Below are 21293 nucleotides of genomic sequence, written 5' to 3'. Positions count from 1 at the left end.
CACCCTAGTTCAACCCTCCCACTTGGGTCCTGGAACCCTGGCTGGAGTGGAGGAAGGGGGGGTGAGCTGAGGTAATGAAGAAAGGAAAGACACATGTACACAACAGCTGGGGTCAAATGCTGTGCGTATCCACACATCACTACCCATCCCACCACCACCTCCCCACCCCTACCCCCACCACAGTAATTCCCTCTGAGACTGAACCATTTTATGCTACAAAGAAGCATCTTGAAACAGGAAGTAAACAACTCAAACACCTTCAGGAAGTCCCTGAAACTGACCAGATTCATTAGGTTCCTCCCTGCCCCCAGAGTAAACAGTAAAGACTGCTGGAAGTCACTCCCAGATAAGCCAAGTTATAAAGAAGATTCAAATAAGCAAGCAGCAAAGAAGACTATGAGACTAGCCAAGCACCCCAAAGTAGCACAGAATAGGCTATTAGAAGCAGCAGAGACCAGGTAGGAAAAGTTACTCTCAAACTGTTGAGCTGCCTGTAGGCTATGCAGTGTGTTCCAGTTCCCAGCTTTTGTGAGCTGTCACTCATGCTAGGTGAATTTTGGTGACACAGCTGTCTTTGTGTCATTTGTGTTCCTATAAGTAACCCCTCACCCACTTTTGTAAGTAGACCCAATAAAACTCATTGGTTCCCGAAGTTGGATATACCTTGGTATTTGTGGGATCCCTATGTGCTGTGTGTGTGTGTGTGTGTGTGTGTGTGTGTGTGTGTGTGTGTGTGTGTTGCACCTCCCCACGAAAATCTATCACAATACACTCCAAGGAAATCTTGGCCATTCCTCTGATCCTGGCCCACATGAGTAACAACTTGGTCAATTTCCTGTGGGTCTGAGGCCTTAGAGAATTTGGTATGACTCTGCCATGCCACCAATATACAATTACTCTGGGCTTTCCTCAGGGCTTTCTCTGCCTACAGCCTCCCATTTAACAGTATAATGTATGGGAACTGACCACACACAAAAATACCATAAATGGAGTACTTGTGACTATGAATTAACTTTGATCAGTCTCTTCTTGTCTTATTGAGGGAGAAAGGCATGGAAAGTTCATCTACCTCCACTCAATCGACCAAAGGGCCAGTCTGTGGGAAACCTGAGCTCTGGGCAGACTCTCTACCTCCAGATTCCCCTCTCCAAAGATTTTAGTGAATACCCAAATCCCAAGAGAACGCTGACCTTGTGAGCAGAAGAGCACACGAGAAGAGAAAGTGGCAGGTCCCTCACAGCCTATGCAGGCAGGGACAGGTGATGTCAGCTGTCCCTCTGAAGTCTATCTGCTTAGCATCACAACTGCCTTCCTCCTCCAACCCTTATCCATATCATGGACCTGTGTGTCCATGTGTATGCATGTGCATGTGTACATGTGCACCAGAGTACATGCATGTATGCATGTATGTGGGGACAAAATGACAACTTCAATTACTGTTTCTCAGGTGCTATCTACCTTTGTGTTTGACACAAGGTTCCTAATTGGCTTGAAGCTCACCAGGCTGGGCTAGCTAGGCTGTACACTAGGCAGGCTGTCCAGCAAGCCGAAGGGACCCTTTGCCTCTGCTCTTCCAGCACTGAGATTGCTAGTACAAGCTACTGTGCCTAGCTTTGTTTGTATGAGTTCTAGGGCTTGAACTCAGGTTCCCATGCTTGTAAGATGAGCATTTTATTGACTGACCTATGCCCCTAACTCACAACAGAATAATTTTGATGGAACTATGCACCTGGATTCTTCTGTTAACCTTGTGGGATGCTCTGGGTGTGTCTATAGGCCTCTCTCTGGGGTAATGTTCCCCTTACCCAGATCCTGTAGCTACTGACTATAAAAGGCACATAGCCATAGCGGTATGCATACACAGAGAATTATCTTCTGTCCTGTTGGAAGTGAGGCTAAAGGCTGGTCAGTAATAACCCCAGACACAGAAGCTTGTCTGCTGAGAGAAGGGCAGCTGTGTCAATGGTATAACCAGCACCCAGAGCCCCTCAGAAGTTGGCATTGCAGCTCTGTCTCAGACATAAGCTTCCTGATTGTGTCCTCTGCCCTCCTTGCCTTTCTCACACAATTCTCACTGCACTCAGGAACCTCCTGCAGCTCTCTCCTAGCTAGAAAGCCCTCCTGACTCTCCTGAAAACGTTCATACAGATGCCACAGGGAGTTTTCAATTTCTGCACGGTTTTCCTACTTTTAGAAATAAAAGACATTCCTAATGGAAAACACATTTCCTGAACAAAATTTATGAGGTTTTCTTTCTCAGATGTAGCCGCAGAGTGTACTCTAGGAAGGATGAATCTTCATTGGTCTGAAAGCCTCCTGCAGCACCTTACCCACTGAATGAATACAAGAGCAGGCCATCCCTCAGTTTAAGACTGGGCCAAAAAAAATTGGCACCGGCGAGGATTTATATTAACTCCTGGTCTCACTGTTTTGACAGAGTACCCAACAAAAGCAGCTTTGGAGACACGGGGTTTTCTAATGCTGTCCATCATGCCGGGGAAGGCATGGTGGCAATATTGTGGGGCAGCTGGTCACAATGTGTCCATAGTCAGCAAGTGTTGGGGTATAAGCTGGTCTTCAGCTGGTTTTCTTCCTTTATATCCAGTCCAGGAACAGCCGAGCTGAAATGTCCTCACAGGCATGCCCAGAGCTATGTTTCCTAGGTCACAATTCCAAAGCCAGTGAAGCAGAGTTGACAATGAGAAAAAAAATCATCACGGGATCGATGAGAAAGAGTTCTCTCATCTGAGTAGAGTTCTTGCCTCTGGGGCTAGGGAAGGTACCTATTGTGGAAACAGACATTTGACATTCATTTAGAGGTCAGCTGAAGATGCACACACACACACACACACACACACACACACACCCCTACATGTATTCACACACATCTGGGCCAATGTAAACAAAGAACTCTAGCCTGGAAAGGGATAAATTCTGCAAGAATCAGCTGGTGAGAACACTTGGGAGCTGTGTTCCATCTGTGCATTTGAAAAAGGTTTGAATATTACACTAGCTTGGAGGTTGAGAGCTCATGTGAAGCTCAGTGATCAGCTTCTAACTCTTGCTGAATGGGAGCTCCCTCCTGTTACCACTTAAAGCCTTCTGGTCTAGCCAGGAGAAACCCAGTCAGCTCTCATAAGAGACAAACCCTTAAATAGTGGAGTTCTGCTTTCCTCCTTGCTTTTGGTAATTACTTCCAATGTGTACATATTTCCCACTTGTCTGTAAGATAGGTGCTGATTTGCTCTCTCTTTGTCCAAAGGGGCAGAAGTGGAATTGGGACATGAAATCTTGCATGTTGTCTTGGACAAGCCCCCACCTTTCCTGTGAAAGCAAGACACTGGAGTGAGTTGACCTGAGGTCCCATCTTTTCTGATGCCCTATTGAAGTTTCCCTGGAAGCATAGGGGCATATATAGCTTTAAGAAGACTAGTGGAGTCATGTGGGTGTATTTGTGTGTGTAGACAGGGTCTTTGGTGATCTGCCTTGATAAAGCTACAGATATACAACTTGCCATTTATGTCTTAAGATAAATTCCCTGCTGAGTCTTAGTTCCTCATGGATTGCTGACTGTCTCACTTGGTTTGGGTGTAAACCAAAGGACATGCTATTTAGCCTGTGCTGAAATTTGTGCCTACACCAAAAGAAGTAATCAATACTTGTTAGTCATTGTCATTTGCCCTCTAGGGTGCACCTCGAAGAGATTTACCAAACTCCTCCACAAGAAGATCCTGAACAATGAAGCTCCATGGACTGTTGAAGAAATTACATCAGTTACCTCATTTCAATTTCATCAAAGCTATACAGAGTTGAAATATTGTGACCCTCTTGCATTTTAGAGATAAAGAAACTGATCAAATTGAAGATAAATACTTAATGACCAGCTCTCCGGGAAAGAAAAACAAGGTCTAGGTTGTGCTATGTTCTGTGGTATATATATGGCTGCAGTAGTTCAGCACAAGCTACTGATGTGGTGATCCCAGATGGCATGATGAGAAGAGTTGGACTCAGCGGTCTCTCTGGACCCACTCAGTCCTAATGGAGTGAGAATGGTGGGAAATAAGTCACCAACTCTGAGCAACCCCCTGGACTGCTACCTAGTCTACTCTCCTTCTGCCCCTAGCTCTCAGCTCCACTCTATAATGCAAAAAGTGCTTCACCTAAAGAACTCAAACTCAGAGACAGAGAACATGCCTCAGCAGTGAAGAATATGTACACCATACTGCTCTTGCAAAGAGTGAGAGTTTATTTCTGACCATCCACTTCAGGAAGTTCACAACCACCTGTAACTCCAGGTTCAGGGGATCCAATACCATTCACAGGACTCCTGGGACACCAAACTCATGTATGAACTCACTCACAGACACAGTTGTGTATGTGTAACTAAAGCATGTGAATAAAAGCTAAGAACAACAAAACAAGCCCCCAAACTCAGCAGGAAAGTTCCAGTGTGCAAGCTTGACTAGAAGTCTACATGGAGATTTAACTCCATTCCATGCTGGTTTTGTCAGGGGAAGGACAACTACTTTACTTCCAAGACTTGTGCACTGCAATCTACTTTGTGCTGCAGCTAACAGTAATTCACCAGAAAACGACTATAATCATAATGTTACAAATAAGACAGCCTTCATTAGTAAATTTAATCAGATCTTCAACAATGTGTGGCTTTCTTGGTTAGTTAGTGAACTTTAAGATGTTCAGATTGCACAACAACTACGTGCTGTTACTCTGCATTATTTTTTATTGAGTGTTTTGTGCAAATCAGGCTTCTCAAATGACACTGTTAATTCACTGCCGGGAGCTTACTAATAGCATACACCTAGAAGTGTCTAAATCTCACTGGGAAGTTCCAACACATGGTAGAGCCAGATATACAGAGCCCTTTCTTCCTCTCCTTAATTTAGAATACTCATTGGCTTGGCATTTTAAAATGTACTGGAGGACAAACAAATAAAAAGATGTTCAATTTCTACTTCTCTTTGGTGGCTAAAATGCCATTTTGTGCACCATAAAGCAGCTATTAGACTTTATTGCTAGATAACACAACTGTATCAAGCAAGCTGTTCAAAGAGAAGCATTCACCCCCAAACCAAGGGTTCCTCTGCCTCTAAGAAGCTGCCTGGTGCGATGCTGGCCAGGGTTGGAGGCTGCTGGTACTTCCATAGCAACCAGTCATCAGGAAGGTCAAAGCTAAGGCACAAGAAGCCTGAGGTGCCCTAGCTGGCCATTCTCAGGTTTACCTACCTGCAAGTGTAGGTAAACAAAAGACAGATTGAGACAGAAGTGCAGATGTACAAAGCAACTTGTACCTTCTCTTTTCTGTGTTACTTTAACTCCCAGTGCCTACCTTGCAACCTCTATTATCCAGACCTTGGGTCAAGTAGTACTAACATGCTAACATTGTTTCCTTGAACTCAAGATGCAGTGACAGACACACTTGTATATATGTTAACATCTCTAGTTAAACGACAGGCTTTCCCCCAAGAGGGCCGTAGTTGACCTAAAGAAGAATTTGCCTAAGCATGGGTTTGAAAGGACTGTCCCATCAGACAGGTTTTAATGAAAGGATGTCTCTGCCATTGTTGAAAAACCACCGCAAGCACAATCCAGCAGAAACATTGACTTCAACTCTCATCTCCCCTTTACCTTGACCCTTACCTCCATGTAACAGGAAAACAGCAATTCCCCACAGTACTGTTGTCTTCTCCGCTCCCTTTTCACTTTTATACTAAAGGAGTAGACTATCTCTGACTGAGTTCCTGACTTAGTTTGCTTCTGTTACTGTCTCCTAATGTCAGAAACTCTGTCATCAACAGACTTGTCTTGTGTGCACAGGGCCAAGAACAGGATCCATTAAGTAGCAATCACTGAGTATTTGTCAGAGTCTAATTTTTAGAAGTCAAATTGGAAGGGGGTGTTTCAGGGCTCATAGTCATTCGAGAACTGGGCTGTATGGAGAGATCTCTGTATTTCTGCATCATCGGTGGTTTCTCTGTGACGGAAGATGAGCTCTGGCCTTCCTGAGGCTGAGTGATCTGACAGAAGCAAGCTCCCAGGTGTCTTTTGGAACATCCGTGGAGATGTTGGCAGGTTGAGTTCATCTCCTACTCACTCTTTGGAGCTTGATTTACGGTTAATATCTCAACACAAGAAGAATATGTGAGGAAGACACTGCTAGAAGCCTTGTCTTGAACAGGGAAAGCAAAGAACAGGGTGGTTTTCCAGATGATGCAACCTCCCAGTTTGTAAACAGAAACACTCATTTCAGCCTTGACAGCAAGCACTGCAAAGTGACTTCTGAGTGACTTGAGAGACTGGTTCATAATTCCATTACTTAACAAGTACACGCATTGAGAGTCGGGCTTGTAGAAAGGTATCCTTGATACAATGTCCTGAGCACTTAAACTTCCTGCTATGCACAGTGATAAGTACTATTCATAGTGTCTTCATTATTCTCACAGGTGAGTATCTGAGATGAACCCAGCTGTGACAGCTATTCTACAGATTCAGAATTGAAGCATATTACAAATTGGCCATAGGTCCTGCAGCTCCTACTTTGGTAAAGCATTTATCTGACCATAGAGCCTTGTGATGGTGTCTGTAAGGGATTATCTTAAATAAGTTTTCTTTCTTTAAGATTTATTTTAATTTTATGTATATTTATGTGTATACGTGCATGTGTCTGTGTGTGGAAATGTATACTTGGGTGCAAGTGCCTGTGAAGGCTGAAGGTGTTGGATCTCTTGGAGCTGGGGTTACAGGAGGTTGTGAACTCCCCAAGATGGGTTCTAGGAATGCAATCCACATCCTATGGAAGAACAGCATGTGTTCTTAACTTCTGGGCCATCTTAAGTCAGTTGATGTGGGAAGACCTTGTAGGTGGCACTATTCCATAGGCAGAGGACTCTGAACTGCATAAGAGTGGAGGAATTAAGGTGAGTACAAACACGTGAGCAGATAAACACGAGTGCAGTCTTTTCTCTCTACTCCTGAATGTAGGTGTGCTGTGAATCGATGTTTTTTTATTTAAATTTAAATTAGAAACAAGGTTGCTTCACATGTCAATTCCAGGTTCCTCTCCCTTTCACTCCCCTCCTCCCACACCCCCTCACCAACCCCTCCAATATCCCCTCATTTCCCCAGGTAGGGTGAGGCCCTCCATGGGGATGTCCATAGTCTGTCCTTCCATCCACGGCAGGGCATAGACCCTCCCCCAAGAGTCCAGGGTGAGAGTGCATCTCTCATTGTTGGATGGGAGTCCAAAGTCCATTTGTATATCCGGGATGAATATTGATCTACTACCCAAGGCTCAATAGATTACCTAGGCCTCTGCTCCTCCCTTGACTTCCTTACAATGATAAGCTGTAGCCTGAAATTTTAAGTTGAAATAAATCCCTTTATCAAAACAGTAGAAATGAAACAAGGGCAGGTTTTGAGCCCATGTTTATTGTTTATTGCCATTCCCCAAGAGGAGGAAGAAAGAAGAGCTTGAAGTATGTGTGTTCAAAAGTGACTGCCAAGAGGGTGGAAAATAACCACCTATCCACCAAAACCAAGCCTTGGCCTCAACAGGAATATAGAAGAGGGACCACAGCCACCTTCATGGAGGGTGAGTGGTTAAACTAATCCCTAAAGTATGTTAAACAAATGTGCTAGAAGGAAAAGTCTCCCAATCAAGTAGAATAGGAAGACCAAGGCTCCAGGGAGTTGAAGCCCAGAGGGAATGTCTGTGAGTTTAAGTTACATGATCCTGACAGAAATAAGACTCTGTTTTATTCCTCACTGTTTCCAGTATTTACAGCAAGTCTCAAAAATACACAGGGAAAACCCAAAAACATTTCACTTGGAAACACAAGTAGAAAACAAGGTTTGGATGTCCTTGAATGTCTGAGATTAGCTAGTCTTCTGTTTGCAGTACAAGATTATGAAATGTCATGCTATTGAGAAAGGGGCATGATCTGTGGTTTACATAACTAGGAAGTTACTCAAAGGACAAGCTGGCTCATGGAGACATGAGGGCAGGGGTCAGATGAAGACAAGGGTCATAGGAGGACAGATGAAGTCAGAAGATTATAAATCACCGAACCATGAAGGAATGAAGTTATACATTGAGATGAGGGGAGAACATGAGTTGCCCAGAGGAGAAGCTATACCATCCCTTCTCAGCCCACCTTTCCTGCCTCACCTGCAGACAACAGAAAATCCTTATAGGGACTCAGATCTCCCTGCATATAAATAGCACCTTGACAGAAGAGGACCCGGTTACTCAATCATACTAACACTTCATCTATATGACTGAGCAGTAGGTAATCCCAGACATCTGCCTACAAGTTTTCAAATATGCATTTGCTTGGCAAGGAAGACCAAACATTCTGATTTTGGATTGATCTTTTGTTCTTTGGCTAAAGGCATTGGGTTCTGACACACACAGCCAAGATCTCTATCTTTAAATTATCACCCAAGTAAATTTTCGCAAACCATTAGTGTCTGTTTCGACTTTCAGCCCTGGCCAGAACTCCACCCATATGGAGTTCAAGTCTGGATATTGATAATACTTTTCTCATTCTGACCTGTGGGGCTGGTATTGTACTTCCAGAGTTCCATGGAAGGCCCTCACTGTACTCGCCTTAGAGAAAAAAAAATCTCAACAAAATATTTCACACCAAGAATGTGAGTAGTAATAGGACTATGACCGAGTACTGGGGCTAGAAGGGACCAAGTACTAGGAGCCTCCCGTCTGTTCTGTTTCAGCTAGAATATGGAGTCTGAGAGAATTTGGTTTGCACATATCCAGGTCCCTTTCTCTGTGGGCTCCACCATTAGTAATATTCCTCCCTACTGGGGGAGACACTGCATAAGATCTTCAAAGTTCTCTGTGCCTAAAAGCAAAGGCTATCCGTCTATACACCCAGGAGATGAACATCTCTGGATAGGCATTATGGCCACAGTGCTTTAGTTATGACGCAAAATACATTCCTATTGGAATGTCTGAATATGCCCCTGGTTTTAAGCACAATGATTTTTAGGGTGGTGCCATTGCTGCTCAAAAGGTGACGTTGTATCACAGCTGAGGCAGATTTCCTCTCACCTGTGACTCCCCATTCTCAATTCCACCATTCCTCACCACTGTCAGCCCACAAATAGGACATGCAGAATCCTCAACAAAAGCACCATTTTCCCTTCAGGAAACAGCTGCCTCCATCCTCTTCTCTCTCGGGACCTATGTTCTCTTTTGCCCAGATTTTCTGAAAAATCTGGCAAGGCTCACCATTAACTTAGCAGAACTGTGTCCAGGCTTGCTAACCACAGAGGCAACTTCCTCAGCACAGACACCTGAAGTTCAGCCATCTTTGTTTTAGCTGAGCTACCCTGTTCTTTAGAAACAAACCTGTCTAACAGCATGCCTATTGATCTGTCTTCCCAGGATCGCTTGGAATGTTTTCCTTCCTTGGTGGTTGGCTGCTAGGTGCTCTCTATGAGATTCAGGTGAGGAAAAGATCATGGACTGTCCCTTGCCTGAGCTACCTCTCTCCTTCCTGGACTTCACTATGCCAACTCAGCCTCAGAGTAAACTAATGTTGTGCCAAAATTCTGAACCCCAAAATCAAGAAACCTGATCTCATGCAAAAGCAAAGAGTCTTTTATTAACAAGTTAACTGTATTAACTCAAGACCTCTCTCTGTCTGTTCCACACAGCAGATGGAGAGAGAAGGACCCAGAGGGACCGAGGGACTACGAGGCAGGGAATTTATTGGGGTAGAGCAAGGGCAATGTCTGGGGTCCACAACAGTCTCAGGATTGGTGCACTTCCAAGCTTGGGCGACCTGTCCTGAGTTGATTGGTCAAATGGTTGCTATGGCCTATAGGCCCTCCCATGGTGGTTGTTCTGCTCTGCACTCCACTGTTACTGCAAAGCACATCAAGAGCCCACCAACTAATTTCTAATTGGTTCCTTGCCACATGGAGGGTATCTGACCTCCTACTGACTGGAAGGTTGGGCAAGATCAGGAAACTCAGCACATGTTGCTGAGTCAGAGACCTAACCCTCGCTGGGTCTTTTTTGCAGCCTGTCATGGCTGCAAAAGCAGGGGGCTAGATGAAGGTTGGGTCCCTTCATTAAGACATTGTGAATCTCTGTCAAGACTCTGGTATCTTTTGAAATAAATCAGTCACAAATGGTATGTACTTCAAATTTAATTGACTGGTGACCCATGTTAGAAGACTTCAGAAAGGGATTTTTCAAAAGTCGTTGAATCACTTCAATCATTTTCATTACCTTTCTTTTAATGCACTTGACTTTTCAAGAATATTTTTAAACTGTTCTCCTTAAACATCGTGGATAATGATAATGTAAATAAAAGAAGAATATTGATCTATGACTTTTTTCATAGTAAACCATTTCTAAAAGATTTCAGAGTGATTTGTATATCAAGGAAGAGGTGCCTTAAAAGTAAAAGTGACTGATGAGCCGGGCTGTGGTGGCACACACTTTTAGTCCCAGCACTCAGGAGGCAGAGGCAGGCGGATCTCTGTGAGTTCGAAACCAACCTAGTCTACAAGAGATAGTTCCAGAACAGACTCCAAAGTCACAAAGAAACCCTGTCTCGAAAAACCAAAAAAAAAAAAAAAAAAAAGTAAAAGGGACTGGTGAGATGGATCAACAACCATTCTTGCAGAGGACCTGCATTCAGTTCCGCGTACCAACTCCAGGCAGCTTACAACCTCTTATAGCTCTTGCTACAGAGGATCTGACACCGTCCATAAGCACTTACATGCATGGGCACACACACAGCCACTCCATACAAATATACATATATATTGTAAAACAAATAATGAAAACAAGTCTTTAACTCAATGTATAAACTAAACAGGGAGGCCAGCTTATATATGTCCAATAATTCTTCATTTTATCTTCTTTATTTGGGAGGAAGAAAACGAGAGAGACCTTATCTTAGAAACAGGACTAGGAGAGTTAAAGCCAACACACACACACACACACACACACACACACACACACACGCCACAGCTCACATCCCAAAGGAAACAAGAGTGTATTGTGGAGCTATAAGTGAATGATTATGGCCTGCGAATATGGATTCAGTTTGCCCTAAAAAGGCATGCTCCCCCATGGAAGTGGTATGTGGGATTTTGCTTATCAAAAACTTTAAAAGTCCAGCTTCTAAAATTTTCCCTCAGGGTACAAAAAAGGAACCACAGATAAGCGAGGGAGCTAAAGTCTGAGGGAAAAAGGAGTTGACTCACACACAGTTGCTCCTCTGCATGTTCTTTATTCTTCTTCTGTTCTCTTTCTCTCCTGCTGTTCTGTTTCTCTGTTTCTATCTCTCCGTTTCTTTGTCTCTCCAATTCCTGACTTCCCTCAGTTCTTGAGGTACAAGTATATATACGTTTGCAGCAGTAAATTACAATACAATGTAAGGTTTGAGTTTCTGAGGGTCAGCAAGGCAGATAAGATTTTCTCACAGAACAATAAACTAAAGCTACTAGAACAGGTGCTTACACATAACTAGGGAGTGTAATCAGTAAAACTCCAAATGCATGGGAGAAATTTGTTTTCAGTAAACGAAACTGTGAGAAATAAATTCCAAGTTTGTTACAGAAAGGAATAAACTACAGGAAGAATCTATAGCAAGACACTCCTAATTCATTCATGAGATTATAATGCCAGGTGCAGCTTTTTTACTGGTTTCATCCATCAGAAGAATCCTTAATTCTTCTGAGTTGTCTTGTGATGCGAAGACTATATAATTACTCTGTGATCTTGTGGCTTGTAGCATTTGCTAGTTACAGAACAAAGTCATTTATGAAGGCATTTACCAAAAGTGGAAATAGGTAGGCAAATTTCAGAAAAACTTGTCTATACATTTCAAAATTATCTGGTGACATCCTTAGCCTCTAGCCTCTAGCTTTATGGAAGCTAGAGGTTTGTAAGGGCAACATCTTCAGGATTTTGATAGTCAGACAGGGAGTGAGTAATGAATGGCTTTCAATGGGACCCAAAACAGCTCAAGATAATTAGATCCTTATATTTTAACACTCCAAAATCACAAAGGTGGGTCATTTGGCCTTGTACAATCATTAGTATGGGAGGTGGTGATGGGCTATCTCTCTCTCTCTCTTCTTTTTTTCCTGAGAACTTCAGTCCACACATTGACACCACCCTCTCAGAGCACTGAGCCAATTCCGTCTGATCGCAGCCTTCAACGGTGAGGAAATTCCTCCTCCTCCCACACCACTGTCAACTGCAGGTTCATCTTTATCTTCAGCACTCCTTAGGTGGAAGAAAAGCAGTAACAGAGTATGCACTTCCTATCATACTTGCTGAGAAGCACAACGGTCAATCATGCTTCTCATTTTCAGTGTGCACACATGGGACACAAGCGATAAATTGGGAAGGAGATTTGTAGCCAGAGATTGAATGCATAGACTTCTACCTCCTCTGCCTACAGCAGTGCAACAGGCAAGTCAAAGATGGGAACATGGACCACTGGACTGCAAGGAGGTTGAGAGAGAGGAGGAACTGCTTCTTCAAGACTAAGGGTGACAGAGGCTGTGCGGAAACAGCTCAGTGCTATCCCATTTTCGAATTTTTTCCTGAGTTTAGAGCCGTCAACTTTCGAACTTAAAGGTGCACATTAAGTTAATAGTCAGGCTCTTGGGTCACCCAGGGCATTTTATAACAAAAAGGGCCATATGCTGAAACCAGAGCCGAGTTCCTAGAAAACATTAGAGGAACCAAAGACCAGTATGCTCTCTCCAAACTTCTTATGTCTCCTCACATCTGAGTGTATGACTGAAAGAGAAGTTTCTGAAAATATCTCAGGACACATTTGAACATTCGCAGATTGGATCCCATGGGGTTAACTATGAACCAACTGTCCTAGCATGCCCCAATGGGTTCACTCTGTGTCTAGTATGGAGAGTACCAGTTTCAACTGCTCCAAAATGGATACATGAAAAACAGCTGGAGAAGCAAGGGTTTCTGCTACAGCAATGAGAGCTTTCATGTTCCATTGATTCTGGAAAGGCTCTGACCATGACAGGCCTCAGATGTCTGTACTTCCTTGGTTTTCACTATCGGTGATGCAGTCAGTCAATGATGACTCTCTACTTGTTTTCTGCCATGTACTGGATTTACCCATTCTGCTGCTCAATGACTCCAACTGTTTTTAAGGAAAACACCATCCCTTTTCTTCTTACACAACACACAGTTAATATTCTAAGACATGAACTTGTGTGAGCTATAGCCTCACCAGTGTTGACTAAGGTCCTTGCGTGTACTAGGCAGACACTGGACACTGGAAAAATAAGTCCTTGTTCTTTGTGAATCCCAGTTAAGGAAATAAACTAAGCATTTAATGATATGAGAGGAAGTTTGTGTATAACAAAACAGTATGATAATCCTGGTGTGGGTGTCGGCAACTCTACCTGGGAGACAGAGAAAAAGCCATTTGAGCAAAACTTTGTAATAGTGAATGCTAGGAATATAATACTCTCTCTGCCATTCTCCATGTATAGAACCCAGTATCAGGTTACAAAGGTGTACCATATTCATTTTTGCTGTTAGTATTTAGTTTGATTTCCTTTTTAGTTTGCTTGTTTTGACTTTATTTTTCTGAGTAACACCTGAGAAAGCTGTAAATTATTTCTTAGTAAGTCTTACCTTGCCTTGAGTTTAGTTGAGGTCAAATTAAAAACATTTCTCATCTCATTCTCTAGCTACTAACATTTTTTAAAAAACAAGATCTCATAAAGTGGCACACCAATATTTAATAAAAAGCCTAATGCATAAAACTACTGAAGTGTTTAAAAACTACAAAGGGTTTTTGGTAATATTTGTCAAATCACATCGAGGATGGAAGTCTTGAGATGTTAATAGAATTGACTACAAACCCATCAGAAATTAACATTAAGTTTATAGACATGGAAATGACAATTGGGTAGAGTCAGCAAATACTTATTTATTTGAGTCAGGGTCTCACTATGCAGCCCTGGTTGGCCTAGAAGTCACTGTGTAGGCCAAGCAGATTTCAGACTCAAGGGAGATCCCACCAAAGTGCTGATATTAAATGAGTGTGCCACATGCCCAGTTAGAATCAGGAGATTTTTGAAACCAGTACATTTCATGTTATTGGACTGACATACACACACTGTCCATGGATTGTGATCATTTGGTGACTATGCCAAAGAACCTGTTTAGTTTTGAAACCTTAACTGGGATACTTCCTAGAGGATAAACTTTGGCTAAAAATTATGAGAAATTATGAAAGAAATTGTGTAACATGACAAACCAATCCCCAACTGTATCTGAACCTGCAAAACCTTGAGAAACTATCTCATATGCCTTAGGATTTATTATACCATATAACTTTGAAATAATTGTCATTGGTAATTTAGGTTTACACATGAAAAAACTGATAAAAGAAAATTAAATCAAATACTTTTAGCTGAAACTAAATGTATTCTGTCACTGATGTTTCCATTTTCAGTCTGTATATTGTAGATCACATCAAGGAGTTCTGTTCTGAAATGGTGCCTAAATTGTATTATGAATCAGATAATCCTAGAAAAACCTTTTCCAGAAACAAAACCAGAATCATAGGAACTTCAGAATTGTTATAGATAACCCTCATGTTAAACTATATCTGTCTTAAAAGTCGTGAGAAAGGAAGAGATTGTCGGTCAACCATCCTCATAGAGCTAAAACTGATTGACTTGATGGGTTCTTTCATTGGCAACTTAGGGAGAGAAACCTGCTTATCAGCAGATTTATGTATCCATCAACTAAATGTCATGTATACATACATCACTATCACTCCCAGTAATGTACAACTTAGTCCAGGCTTGCCCCCAGTCACCTGGTGATTGCTTATGACACAGAAGTAATCTCTAATATGTCCCCAAATATCCTTTGCAATAAGGAAAGACAGGTTTGTGGGACTAAACTACCCCCTGCTTCAGAGCTTGGTCCTGTTCAAGTGGGTTCAAAAACCTAATTGTCTCTCCAGTTGCTCCTATAGCTCAGAGGTCTAGTGAGGGAAGTGTTCTGCCTTGGCTTACTATGTCACCAACGATTAAAATATGTTGGATGGAGGCCTCTGGAAATGGCTCATCACAAGCTTGAGGGTCTGAGTTTAGTACATCAGTACACCAGAACCCATGAAAACAAACAAAACAAAGACGCAGTGACATGAAACTGTAATCCTACCGTTGGGGACATGGAAATGAAGTAATCGCCAAGACTTACAGGACAGTCAGCCTAGCCAAGTCAATAGGTTCAGTGAGAAGATAGAGGAAAATTGTGGAGGTTTGACTAGGAATGGGCCCCATAGGCTCAGATATTTGAATACTTAGTCATTAGGAAGTAATGCTATGATATGGCCCTGTTGAAGTAGATGTAGCCTTGTTGGTGGAAGTGTCTCACTGGGAGTGGGATTTGAGGTTTCAAATACCCAAACAAGGATATTTGCTTCCTGTGAATCCAGATATACAACTCTGGGCTCCTTCTCCAGCACCATGTCTTCCCATACTCCATCATGCTCTCTGCCACAAGGATAATGGACTAAACCTCTGAACCTGTAAGCAAGCCCAAATTAAATGTTTTCTTTTATAAGAGTTACAATGGTCATGGTGTCTTTTCACATCAATAAAACACCGACTAAACAATAATCCCAGAAGATTAAGATAGATGATTTCTACTTCTGTCCTACATATGAGCACATTCATGCACAGAAACACACACCACATTAGACAGAAATACAAAGCCATACACACACTCCTTTACTTTTCCAGACTCTCCACCCTATTCTCAACATCAGAAGAACATAGGTCAGGTGATGAGAAATGGGACAAGGCAAGAAGCTTCTTCCTTCCATCTTTAGTTAGAAGATGAGGTAAAAATACACTTCATGCTTTTGGCAGGCAGACAGGTCCTGCCTGCACACACATTGTGCACTGACTGCTCCCATCAGATGAGTCAGTATTGATGGAAATTTGTCAAGGGCCATTAGTCAACATGAATTGGAAAGAAGGATGCAGGGACATTTCCTGTAAGTTCATGACAAAAACGATTTAATACGATCTTCCTGGGCCATTGGATCTTTCTAGAATACCCAATGTAGCATCCAGCACAGTCTGTGGGTAAATGCTAATACCTGAGAGGAGGCTAGGAAGACATTTACATGCTCTGACCTGAAGTAACATCTTCCAGGTGCTGTCCTGCCTGTCTCCATTTATGGACTCCTTCATAAGTCATGAGTCAGTAAAAAAGCAGAAAGCATCAACAAACCATTCACACCCATCACACACTTCAATCAAAGGAAGGAGAGGTTCTTTTAAATGTGAAAACCAGAGGAACAGGACATCTGCTGTGAGATAACATCTTGTATAAGTGACAGGGAAGCTGCACCCATGAAATCTTAACACTATGGCTGCCTGATGAAGACCTGCACAACCCCAGTTGGCACACCAATATGGGTGGCATCATAGAGGGATGGCGATCATACTGTATACATATGTATGGAACTGTCTGTCACAGGGAACTCTATTCGTTTCTATAATTGTTAAAATAGTAACAAAGATGTGGATGTTTTACATCTTGCTGTGCAGCCCAGACTGCCCTCAAAGTTATGATCTTCTCACCTCTGCCTCCCAAAGGCTGGGATTACAGGTATGAGCCACCATACAAGCCCAGATTCATATTCTAATGATCATTTGGTATTAACCAAGCATATAGAGATCAATCTGTACATCAGAAAGCCAATTATTAATGCCTGATAAGCCTGAAACTGCCTTTTGCAAAGAATATGCACATGAGTGAGCTCCATCTATGCAACTCATATTTCAGTCAGAAAACTACCTAGGGGCAGGAAACCAAAGTAGGCAAGAGGAAGAAGGTCTATAACTCAAACATTTCTGTTAAGTCTGCCTTCATCTCCACAGAAGTCTTAGCTGCATATACCCCATGCTCCATAACAGTGCTTCTCTCTTACTTGGCAGGACTCTGTGTAGGGAAGAGGGGCCAGCCAAAGAAACACACCCTGAGCAGAGCCAAAGAAACACACTTTGGCCCTGCAACCAGAACCAAAGAAATGTACCCTCACCCTGAAACCAGTGCCAAAGAAACATACTTTGTCCCTGGAATCAGAGCCAGTGAAAGAAATAAACCCTGGTCCTAAAATTAGAGGTAGAAGGATAAAAAGGACCAGAGAAAGAAACACACTTTGGCCCTGAAAGCAGAGCCAAATCTGACCTAACCCTGTGTAGAAAATTAACCAATCCTTGAGCAGGAGCTCTAGCCAATCTAAGCTCAGCATTGAAATCTGACCAATCCCCACCCTGAAAGTCTTATATAAACTCTGTGTCTGTTCACCTTGTGGCTGTTTGTGCTACCCGGCTGTCCTCTGCCATTGTGGCAGAGGCAGCCGCTCTCCTGGATTCTTGGGTGAAGATCTTCTTTTGCGCCGGAGCAGAGACAACCCCGGGCAGAGCAGATGGAGCAGGGCTTTTAACACTTTTGCCCGGGAAACCTTGCCCTGGCAGAGCTGAGTTATTACACTCCACTCTCCACTCTCCCAGGAGCAGAGCCGAACTGTAGCAACTTTTCCCGGGAAACTTTCTCCTACCATGTATAACTACTACACTGGGCAAATATCCCCAACTGGAAGACCCTCTCTTGCTGGAGCAGAGCCAATACACTGGGGAAGCCTTTCCCAGAGTCAGGGCTGTAAGCTGCTATGTTTACTGCAGCACGTATTAGTCCTTGGCTCCCTAGTGCCAGGATACCTTTCCATCTGAGCTGTGTAACACTCAGTATTCTGTGACTCCTGAGTGCCAGAATACATGTCCCACCCCATCCATCTGAAATGCCTACACTCTGGAGGAATACCACTGACATTTGCCTCTAGCCTCTGCCTTTCTGTTTGTCAGTCATTGTCACTAGTCGATTTTCTTCAGAAACTTTAATGTGAAATCTTTCCAAGCTAACCTCAGACCTGTTTTCCTTTGTACACCAAGGATCCAGTCTGGGCTGAATAACCAGGATTTTCTCAACCCTCCCCTTTCTAAATTCTAGGCACTGTTTCCAACTAACACAGTGATGAACCAGGCCAAAACCAGTGTCCCTGCTGTCTTCAGTCTTACACAAGATTAGTATTTGGAGGAACTTAGAGAAATCTGGCTTGACAGATTCTAGACTAGACACCATTCAGCTTTGCTGCTGATGCAGGGAGGATGCAGGGTCCAAATCAGGAAGTCTGACTCTTGAGCCACTGTCGTAACTTAGTCCTGCCCTCAGCAGCCTGCCTCCGATCTGTGCATTTGCTTCTATGCCCTGCTGCTTTCTCTCTCCAGTCCTGCGAACTATCTTCATGGCAAGTCACTGCAGACCTCTCAGACACCAGCTCTTGCTCTCCCTCACCTCTCTCTCTCTCTCTCTCTCTCTCTCTCTGTCTCCTATAAGCCCACCTCAGCTCTGCTGGGTCTTCTAATTCCCACCTTCTGAAACTGAGGGTCAGACCCCCCTCAATTAAAAAAGAAAAATGACAGCAGTACAAGGTTTCAAAACATTCAATGACGAAAACTTAACTCAAAATCAAATGCATAATCAATCTAAGGGGTTCCTGGTGGCACACAGCCGGGCTTCATGACAAGACCTCACTACAGTCTCGTTTCTGAACACAACTGTGTTCATTGAACTGCACCTGTTGTCACACCTCTCGGTGCCAGTAGAAACACCTTGGCTCAGATTCAAAATTACTAGGTGCTATGAATCTTAGCACTTTTACTGTACAAACAAAAAGCTTTCTGCTCTTACAGAAATATAATGCTTAATTACAGAGATGAAGGACCTTTACTATTTAGCCGAATCTTACCTCAATATGTAAGTATATAATTCACATACCTTAAAAATCGCTATTTGAGTTGTTGACTTGAGTTTCATTGTAAAAAACTGTTAGATCAATTTTGTCTTAGATCTGGAAAGAACTTTAAAATGGCCATAAACACACTTGTACCATTTTGTATTGTGTATTTATACGAAGTGATGTTCTCAACACTAATGATTACATGATCCAAATATTGACTAACTCTGAAAAATGTTGAAAATGTGCTCTGTCCCGCAGTGTCAAAATTTAGCTAAGATTTAGTTCTTTTCATCCATGTTTTCTAAGTTTTATACTTAATAAAGAAAAATTCAAAATCACAATTTTTACTTTTCCAACTGTCCGTGATAACACTACATAGTCACAAGAAAAAGTTAAAAATCAAGATATCACTTAGAAATTCATCTCTTCTTAGAAATATACCTGTACTGGCCAGTTTTGTGTGTCAACTTGAAACAAGCTAGAGTCATCAGAGGGAAAGAATCCTCAGCTGAGGAAATGCGTCCATGAGATCCAGTTGTAAGGCATTTTCTCATTTGGTGACCAATGGGGAAGGGCCCAGCCCATGGTGGGTGGTATCATCCCTGGACTGATGATGCTAGGTTCTATAAAAGAACAGGCTGAACAAGCCATGGGAAGCAATCCAGTAAGCAGGTCTCCTCCATTGCTTCTGTAGCAACTCCTGCCTCCAGGTTCCTGCCCTGTTTGAGTTCCTGTCCTGATGTCCTTTGAAGACGAACAGCACTGTGGAAGTGTAAGCAAAATACACCCTGTCCTCTCCAACTTTCTTTTTGGTCACATTGTTTTACCAAAGCAATAGAAACCCTAACTAAGACTCAGTCTACAGAAATGGGCTTTGTTAAGTTCTAAGATGGGAAAAAATTGACGGGGAGTCATTAGCAATGGCAGCCATCAGTAGAGCTGTCCATTTGCCTCCTCCAGATCCTAAATCACAGTGATGGAGTCATAGGCTGGGAATGCAACCAAGAGTGTTCAGGAGCTACCTAGGTTTGACCCCCAGCATCACAGGGAAAAAAAAAGGAAAAAAGAAAGAAGGGAAGGAGAGAGGAAGGAAAGGAGGGAGGGAAAGGGTGGAATAGAAGAGGAGGGAAGAAAAGGAGAAAGGCGCTTCATTTGGTGATTTTATTCTTCTACAAGACTGAAATTGGGGGACTAAAATGAGATGGGTATTTCATAGGCTCTAGGGGTGTTTATTTGTATGCCTGCAACTGCGTTTTCTCTGGCAAGAGAAGGGTGGCTCCCAACATGCCTAGTGACTAATGGTGTGACTCACGAACTTGAACCAGGGCTACTCTCCAGCAGCTTTTTGTTTGAGACGTTTCTCCAAAAGGGCCAGAGCAACGTTGTGAAAGGAAGGAAATGAGACGGGTCCTCCTGCACACCTGCCCCAGGCTGACATCAGGCCTGGCACCGGCACAAGGACCAGCTGGGCCTTTTGAAATGGTTCCTGGGGCATCTCCCCAGCTCTGCTACAGCTAATCGAAGGCTGCTGGCAATAATTTGCCTCCCTCTTTCTCCCTATTCCCACCCCAGGATTAGCGCCTCAAGGGCAGGGAGCACTTCCTCTAGGTTTTTTTCCTGTATCCATATGGAGCGAGGGCGGGGGCAGAATTTTTGGGCTGCCAGCCCAGCCAGGAGCTGAAGAATGTCCCCTCCAACTCCCACATCACACACACACACACACACACACACACACACACACACACACACACACTCTTTGCACAGTCACTAAAGGAAGGCATTCAGTAGTGAATTTTGGGAAATATCTCCCTCCTTCCCACTAGTTTCGGCTCTCCGGGCTTCACAGGGACACTGCAACCCAGAGACCCTCTGGATAAAATATTCTAAAAGTAGAAGGAAAATGGATGTCGCGTCTGCTGCGCGGCCTGTGTCTGAGAACGTGCGGAGGGTGTCGGGGATTGACAACACAGAGACTCGTTCAACGATGTAAAGAAAACTTTAAGCAGGCCCCAAAAAGGTTCAAGAAAACTTCCTAAGAAAGGCTCCCACCAGAGAAGCTTCTGCTCTCTCTTCTCCCCTGGCTGGTTCTGCTCTCACCCCAGAAACTGATCTGGGCGTGGCAGAAGGGGCGGTTAGTCTTTGGACAAGGTCGAGGTCAGGGTGGTTTCTGTGGGCAGGCCTTTTCCAGGAACTTAATGCCCCCAGGCATTGTATTGTTTTTAGTAAACATGTTTTAGTAAACATTGTCTTACAGCTGCCTACTCCCAGGCAGAAGGGGAAGTGGGTCTCTGCTCAAGGTCTGGTGTTCCCACAAATGGAGGAGACACAGCATTGACTGTTCATCTGCTGAGCTCCCAGGGAAGGCCTCACCAAACATGGGACCTGTGCTCGCACCAGCAATGTGGTGGGCAT

General features: G+C 43.3%; 1 long non-coding RNA gene across 3 annotated transcripts in view; it reads right to left on the bottom strand.

Moving 5' to 3' along the window:
- Window positions 1–2361: 2361 nt before the first annotated feature.
- LOC110339281 overlaps window positions 2362–21293 on the bottom strand; it is a 233045-nt gene continuing 214113 nt past the window's right edge. For all 3 annotated transcript variants that reach the window (XR_005880431.1, XR_005880430.1, XR_002381400.2), the window contains one exon: window positions 2362–2783. This is a non-coding gene — a long non-coding RNA (uncharacterized LOC110339281). The remainder of the gene's footprint in view (window positions 2784–21293) is intronic.

This window comes from Mesocricetus auratus, unplaced genomic scaffold (genome assembly GCF_017639785.1).
Source record: "Mesocricetus auratus isolate SY011 unplaced genomic scaffold, BCM_Maur_2.0 Super-Scaffold_100011, whole genome shotgun sequence".
NCBI classification, from domain to species: Eukaryota; Metazoa; Chordata; class Mammalia; order Rodentia; family Cricetidae; genus Mesocricetus; species Mesocricetus auratus.
Note: the sequence above shows the minus strand (reverse complement) of the source record. Positions and strands in the feature narration are given on the sequence as shown.